General features: G+C 60.3%; 2 non-coding genes and 1 pseudogene across 2 annotated transcripts in view; all 3 read left to right on the top strand.

The window, feature by feature from the left end:
• The first annotated feature begins 936 nt into the window (after window positions 1-936).
• LOC145272010 (small subunit ribosomal RNA) lies at window positions 937-3,310 on the top strand (annotated as a pseudogene).
• Window positions 3,311-3,709: 399 nt separating this feature from the next.
• LOC145271485 (5.8S ribosomal RNA) lies at window positions 3,710-3,867 on the top strand. The gene has a single exon (XR_013865899.1). It is a non-coding gene; the product is annotated as a 5.8S ribosomal RNA (ribosomal RNA).
• A 596-nt stretch (window positions 3,868-4,463) lies between these two features.
• The window catches only part of LOC145272020 (large subunit ribosomal RNA), a 5,729-nt gene continuing 3,041 nt past the window's right edge, over window positions 4,464-7,151 (top strand). The window contains exon 1 of the ribosomal RNA XR_013866139.1: window positions 4,464-7,151. This exon is cut by the window's right edge and continues 3,041 nt beyond it. This is a non-coding gene — a ribosomal RNA (large subunit ribosomal RNA).

The following is a 7,151-nucleotide window of genomic DNA, read 5'->3' on the forward strand; positions in this document are numbered from 1 at the left end:
ACGAAGGTGACGGGAAAATTTACGCCGCCGCTGCCCTGGTCCAGCTCCTCCCCGATGACGGCTGTGATGTTGACGTTGACGTTGGCGACGACGACGACGACGACGGAGACGACGACGACGACGAGACGGCATCGATGGCGACCACGATGACGACGACCTCGACGAGTTCAGTCTGCACCTTGACCTCCGATGTCCGTGTGCACTGCCGTCGTGCTGTTTGTCGTTTGTCGTATGTATCGCTGTCAAGGGTGCCGTTGTCGTTGTTGTTGTCGACGTTGTTGCTTGCTCTCTCGTCTCGGTCGGTTGGTACGTTGATGACGACGACGACGACGACGAAGACGACGACGACGACGACGAGACGGCATCGATGGCGACCACGATGACGACGACCTCGACGATTCCAGTCTGCACCTTGACCTCCGATGTCCGTGTGCACTGCCGTCGTGCTGTTTGTCGTTTGTCGTATGTATCGCTGTCAAGGGTGCCGTTGTCGATGTTGTTGTTGTCGACGCTGTCGTCTGTTCTCTCTTCTCGGCCGGCTGTGACGTGGACGTTGACGACGACGACGACGAGACGGAATCGATGGCGACCACGATGACGACGACCTCGGCGAGTTCAGTCTGCACCTTGACCCTCGATGTCCGTGTGCACTGCCGTCGTGCTGCTTGTCGTTTGTCGTATGTATCGCTGTCAAGGGTGCCGTTGTCGTTGTTGTTGTCGACGTTGGTCGCTTTCGTTCTTTGAGTCTCGGTCTCGGTCCAAGTCAGGGGAGAAACAAAAAAGAGGCCATCAGCGCGGGCAGCGCGCTTCTACTGACGGCGAACCCCCTCGAAAAATAAATAAACACGTGCCCGTCGTTGTAGTTGTCTGTCTTATGTCGGTCGGTCGGTCGGTCGGTCTGTCGTTCTGTCGAAACAAAGTCCCAAATTCCAACGATACCTGGTTGATCCTGCCAGTAGTCATATGCTTGTCTCAAAGCTTAAGCCATGCAAGTGTAAGTTCACGCCACGCATTAGAACGGGCGAAACCGCGAATGGCTCAGGAACCGGACCTAATCCTCGGGACCGTATTCCTCCTCGGAGGCGATGGATAACTGTGGCAATTCTAGAGCTAATACATGTGACACAGGCCGCGATCGGTCGGCGCGCCGTCGTCGCCACGCCTCGCGCGCTGGCACCCGCGTCGGCCGTTCCGGGTCGCGGCGCTACATATTAGACTGAGACCGATGCGCGTCATTCCGTCCTCCCGTCGTCGGCGTTCCCGCTCGCGGGTCCGTTCGGTGGCGGGGCTCATAGGGCGGCGCGCTCCGCTTTGGTGACTCTGGATAACTCACTGGTCGATCGCACGAGCTTTCACGCCCGGCGACGGGTCTCTCGAGGGTCCGCCCTATCAACTGTCGACGGTCGGTTAAGTGCCTACCGTGGTTACTACGGGTAACGGGGAATCGGGGTTCGATTCCGGAGAGGGAGCATGCGAAACGGCTACCACATCCAAGGAAGGCAGCAGGCGCGCAAATTACCCACTCCCGGCACGGGGAGGTAGTGACGAAAAATAACGACGCGGGACTCTGTCGAGGCCCCGCGATCGGAATGAGTACACTTCAAATCCGTTAACGAGGACCAACCGGAGGGCAAGTCTGGTGCCAGCAGCCGCGGTAATTCCAGCTCCGGTAGCGTATATTAAAGTTGTTGCGGTTAAAAAGCTCGTAGTCCGAACTCGGGTTCGTGGTCGCGCAAGCGGCCCCGGGGCGGCGGCGCCATCGTCCGTCGTTGACTTTGGTCGTCCGTTCGCATTCCCGGCCCTTTCCGCCGGTGTCAACCGCTAGCATACCCGCCACGCGGTCCTGCCGGCGAGGTGGACGAGGAGGTCGTGATCGGGATCCGGGAAAAAAAAAACAAGTGGTCGTCGGTTCGGTTCCGGGAGTAGTCTAACGGGGGGGTGCTACGTGTGTGTGTTTGGGTGCGTTCATTCGCATCCCCGCACTCTGACCCCCGCGCTTCTCTCCCTCTCCCTTTCCGCGCGTTCCTCTTTTTTTTTGAACCCCCCGGTCCGCTCCGAGTCCCTGCTTCGTGTCTTGTCTGCGCGCGTGTTGCGGTCGGCGGTTTCTCCTCCAAGGGTGCTCTTAACCGAGTGTCCGCGGCGGCCGGTACGTTCACTTTGAAAAAATTAGAGTGCTCAGAGCGGGCTGTTCAAGCTTGCATACGATAAGCATGGAATGATGGAAGAGGGCCTCGTCTACGTCTGTCGGTCTCCGTCTACGGCGAGGCAATGATCGAAGGGAGCGGTCGGGGCCACTCGTATTGCGACGTTAGAGGTGAAATTCTTGGATCGTCGCAAGACGAACTGCAGCGATGGCGTGTGGCAAGCACGTTTTCCTCGATCAAGAGCGAAAGTCGGAGGTTCGAAGACGATCAGATACCGTCGTAGTTCCGACCGTAAACGATGCCGACCGGCGATCCGCCGGCGTTCGCTTCCATGACCCGGCGGGTAGCCTGCGGGAAACCAGAGTTCGGTTCCGGGGGGAGTATGGTTGCAAAGCTGAAACTTAAAGGAATTGACGGAAGGGCACCACCAGGAGTGGAGCCTGCGGCTTAATTTGACTCAACACGGGAAAACTCACCCGGTCCGGACACCGGTAGGATTGACAGATCGATAGCTCTTTCTCGATTCGGTGGGTGGTGGTGCATGGCCGTTCTTAGTTGGTGGAGCGATCCGTCTGGTTGATTCCGATAACGAACGAGACTCCGGCCTGCTAACTAGTGCGCCGATGTCAGTGATTTTTACGGCGGGCTCGGCGTCCTCCGTGGCGCTCGGGTCCGGGTCGGTTTTCTCACGCACTTCTTAGAGGGACGGGTGGCAGAAAGCCACACGAGGGCGGAGCGATAACAGGTCTGTGATGCCCTTAGATGTCCGGGGCCGCACGCGCGCTACACTGGAGGTATCAGCGGGGACTTCGCCCCGGCCCGAGAGGGTTGGGAAACCTCTGAACCACCTCCCGTGATAGGGATCGGGGCCTGTAACCAACCCCGTGAACGAGGAATTCCCGGTAGGCGCGGGTCAACAGCCCGCGTCGATCACGTCCCTGCCCTTTGTACACACCGCCCGTCGCTACTACCGATCGAACGGTCCGGTGAGGTCCTCGGATCTGGCCGACGACGCCGCCGGGGCAGTGCGCGACGTGTCCGTCACGACACTCGTGCATCTACGCCTCGGACGTTCGATGCCTGGAGAAGACGACCGAACCCGATCGTTTAGAGGAAGTAAAAGTCGTAACAAGGTTTCCGTAGGTGAACCTGCGGAAGGATCATTACCGTTTTCCCGTTCGAGACTGGTTTGTTGTTTTCCGGCCTACCTCCTCTGTCTGTCGGCGTCAACGCCTCGAATGCGCGCAAACAAACCTATAAAAGGCGGAGCGAGAGATAGATTTTGTGGTGACGCGGAGGTTTTTAAAGCCCCAGCTCTTCTTGCTTGCTTCCGCCGTCTTACCACCTGTTTGTTTTTTCGCCCACCGCAAGTGATGGCCGCTTCTTCTTTGCCTTGTCGCCGCTTTATCGTTTTTTGTTTTTTTTGCAGCCGCTGTGCCACCGCCGCTAGCTAAAAACAAACTACTCGCGACATTGCAATGCCGTCACGCCTCCTCGCACAGACCTCCTCGCACACTACTAAATCTATATAAACAAAAACTAATATAAAAAAAACCCAAGTGCTGAACCCTGGACGGGGGATCACTCGGCTCGTCCGTCGATGAAGAGCGCGGCCAGCCGCGAGAACTGATGCGAATTGCAGGACTCAGTGAACATCGACACCTCGAACGCACATTGCGGCCCCGAGATCCCTTGTCTCGGGGCCACGTCCGGTCGAGAGGCGGAACGTTACATGTCTTTCTCCGTTAACGAAACGACATCTTGCCGTCCCCGTGCCCGCCCGGTCCTCGGCACGGTGGTAACCGGGACGTCGCAGGAGCGAGTGACGAGGGGGAAGAAAAATAAAAAAAAGAATTGACTCCTTTCAATGTCTTTTTTTTTTTTAAAACCCTCTCCGGCCTCCTCCTTCGTCTCCCGCTGGCAGACCGCGGAGTCTTTTCCCTTTTCGACCGCGTGAAGAAACACTGTGGAGGAGGAGCAGGAGGAGTCTGTCCGAAAGCAGCCGAAGGGAGAGAACAAAACAAAAAAAAAGCACCGACCTAACCGACTGCCGACGTAAGCGCCGCCTGCTCGTCTCGCTCTCTGCCTCATGAAGGTGTCTCTCAGCGACGCCTCGAGCAGCGCGACGAGCACGGCCGTCGCACCGTAAAAAGGTGGCCGCGTCGTAGGCAACGTCGGATGGGGAGGACCCAGGCTTTTTTTTAATTGTTGGCTTCTTCATTTTCGGTCGGACGGGCGCTATATCGGCCAGCCGTCGTCACACGGAGGGTACCGATCGAGATTCCTCTCCTCCAAACACCACACTCTACTAAAAACCGCCGCCCTCGGCTCGGACGAGACGACCCGCTGAACTTAAGCATATCGCTAAGCGGAGGAAAAGAAACCAACCGGGATTCCCTTAGTAACGGCGAGTGAACCGGGAGAAGCCCAACGCCGAATCCCGTCGCAAGTAAAAGGCTTCGGGACGTGTGGCGCATGGGTCGAAGGCAGCCGTTCGTTTTCGTCCTCGCATAGTTCGGAGTTCCCTCGATCGGGGCCGCCCGCGGCGGGTGCCAGGCCCATTCGGTGCGGACGGCGAGCGACGGCCTTCGATCCGAGAGTCGGGTTGCTTGGGAACGCAGCCCCAAATCGGGTGGTAAGCTCCATCCAAGGCTAAATACCGGGACGAGTCCGATAGTCGACAAGTACCGTGAGGGAAAGTTGAAAAGAACTTTGGAGAGAGAGTTCAAGAGAACGTGAAACCGCCCAGGGGTAAACGGGTGGGACCGCTCACCGCGATCGCGGGGGGACTCAGTCCGGTGCTGCCTAGGCTCGAGCCCAAACTCGATGTGTGTTCTTGAAAGAGAGGCCGTCGCGGCACAGGTCGTCGTTCGTCGTGTCCGCGGGGGACTCGTTCCCCGCGGTTCCAGCTTTTGTGCCCGCGTCGCCGACGAAGGAGACGGGCCGCGTGGATAGCGGGAAGGGAAACGTGGTGACGACCGTGGCGTCGGTAGGTGGCTGCGTCGGTTGGCTGCGACGGAGGGGACTCGTCCTCTCGATCGCTGCTGCCGCCGGGCCCTAACCCGCCGCATCCGTCGCCGCCGCTTCTTCTTTCCTCCTGCTCCCTCCGCGCGCGACTCCGCTGCACCCGTCCCCTTCATCATCGCTCGGCGTAATCATGGCGCGGGCGCTTCGGCGCGACCTCCGCGCGGCCGGCACCGGACGCACTTCCCCTCCGGTCCGTCGTCGCGACCCGTTCCCGGCGTGCAGGTCGAACACGCGGGTTTTTTTCCGTAGGCGGCAGGCGTTTCATCACCCTGAAAACCCCCGTCTTCCCACCTTGTGAAGTCGGGGGCCACCGGCCGTCGGGCCCGCGAACGTAACTGCCCCTTTCTGCCGGGAACGGAGGAAATCTGGACACGATCCGTTACACGTGGCGAGCCGGTCCGTTTTGATCCCGCCGGAAGTCGCGTGCGGGCGACGCACTCTGTGTGTCGCTCCTTAGGCGCCCCACCGTCTCGGGCGCGTGCGCGATGAGAGGCGGGATAGGACTGGCGCGGCCTCGCCGTCACGCACCTCGCCGACGTTTCGGGTTCTTGTCGGGGGCAACCCCGCCCGCGCCCGTTTCCGTTTCCGGAGAGGTCGCTCGGCGACGCTTTTTTACTCGAGCCGCCCGCCACCCCGGGTCAGCGACGTGCATCGGCAACCCACCCGACCCGTCTTGAAACACGGACCGAGGAGTCCTGGCCGTTCGCGAGTCGTAGGGGCCACCTCTGACTAACCCCGAAGGCGAAGCGAAAGCGAGAGAGCGTGTAGGAGGGCGTCGTATCGGGAGAGGTGTCGTGGCAAAGTCGTCCGGGGGTCGTCGGGGGGTGTCGTCGGTCTCGTGCCGTCGTCTTCTCCTCGCCTCACCCGCCTCCGAGCCGTGCCCGATCCCGCCGGCGCGGCGTTTTCGGCCTTCCGCCGTCGCTGCTGCGGTGCCCGCAACTTTTCCTTTTTTCTCTCTTCCCGAGAGAGATAGGAGAGGGAAGGCTCGTGGCTGACGTGCGGTTGTTTTTCCCTCCTCCCCGAGAGGGGACCGGCGCATCATCCAAAAAGGGGAATTGCCGGGCGCCAGCTTCCATATCCTCCTTCCGCCCATCGGTGAGATCCCGCGGCTTGAACTAGTCCTATTTTGTCGTCGAGTTTAGGCGCTGCGCGCGGGCGCATCACCCCCGGGTCGGTTTCCCCTTTTTCCGAGTACGACTCGGCCGACTCTGGCGTAGCGAGCGACCAGGGACCCGAAAGATGGCGATCCACGCCCGGTCGGGATGAAGCCAGAGGAAACTCTGGTGGAAGTCCGAAGCGCCTCTGACGTGCAAATCGATCGTCGGAACCGGGTGTAGGGGCGAAAGACCAATCGAGCCGTCTAGTAGCTGGTTCCCTCCGAAGTTTCCCTCAGGATAGCTGGCGCTCGATCGTCGCAATTCCATCCGGTAAAGCGAACGATTGGAGGCCCCGGGGCCGTTCACGGCCTCGACCTACTCTCGAACTCGGAACGGGTGGAACGGGCCGACTCTCCCGAACGACGGAGCCGACCCATCCGGCCGCCGCCGCCAGCACGCTTCGCTGGGCGGTTGGTCACCTCGAATGCGAGTGCCAAGTGGGCCACTTTTGGTAAGCAGAACTGGCGCTGTGGGATGAACCAAACGTCCGGCTAAGGTGCCTAACGCGACGCCCATGAGATCCCCGAAAGGGTGTCGGTCGATATAGACAGCAGGACGGTGGCCACGGAAGTCGGAATCCGCTAAGGAGTGTGTAACAACTCACCTGCCGAATCGACCGGCCCCGAAAATGGATGGCGCTGGAGCGACGGACCGATGCCGGACCGTCGCGGCGAGGAGCGATGAACTTTCGCGCCGAAACGATGCCGCGACGAGTAGGAGGGCGCCGCGGCGAGCACGGAAGCCTAGGGCGCGAGCCCGGGTGGAGCCGACCGCGGGTGCAGATCTCGGTGGTAGTAGCAAATATTCGAACGAGACCTTCGAA

This window comes from Euprymna scolopes, chromosome 46, assembly GCF_053919585.1.
Source record: "Euprymna scolopes isolate OS-2025 chromosome 46, ASM5391958v1, whole genome shotgun sequence".
Classification (NCBI taxonomy): Eukaryota; Metazoa; Mollusca; class Cephalopoda; order Sepiida; family Sepiolidae; genus Euprymna; species Euprymna scolopes.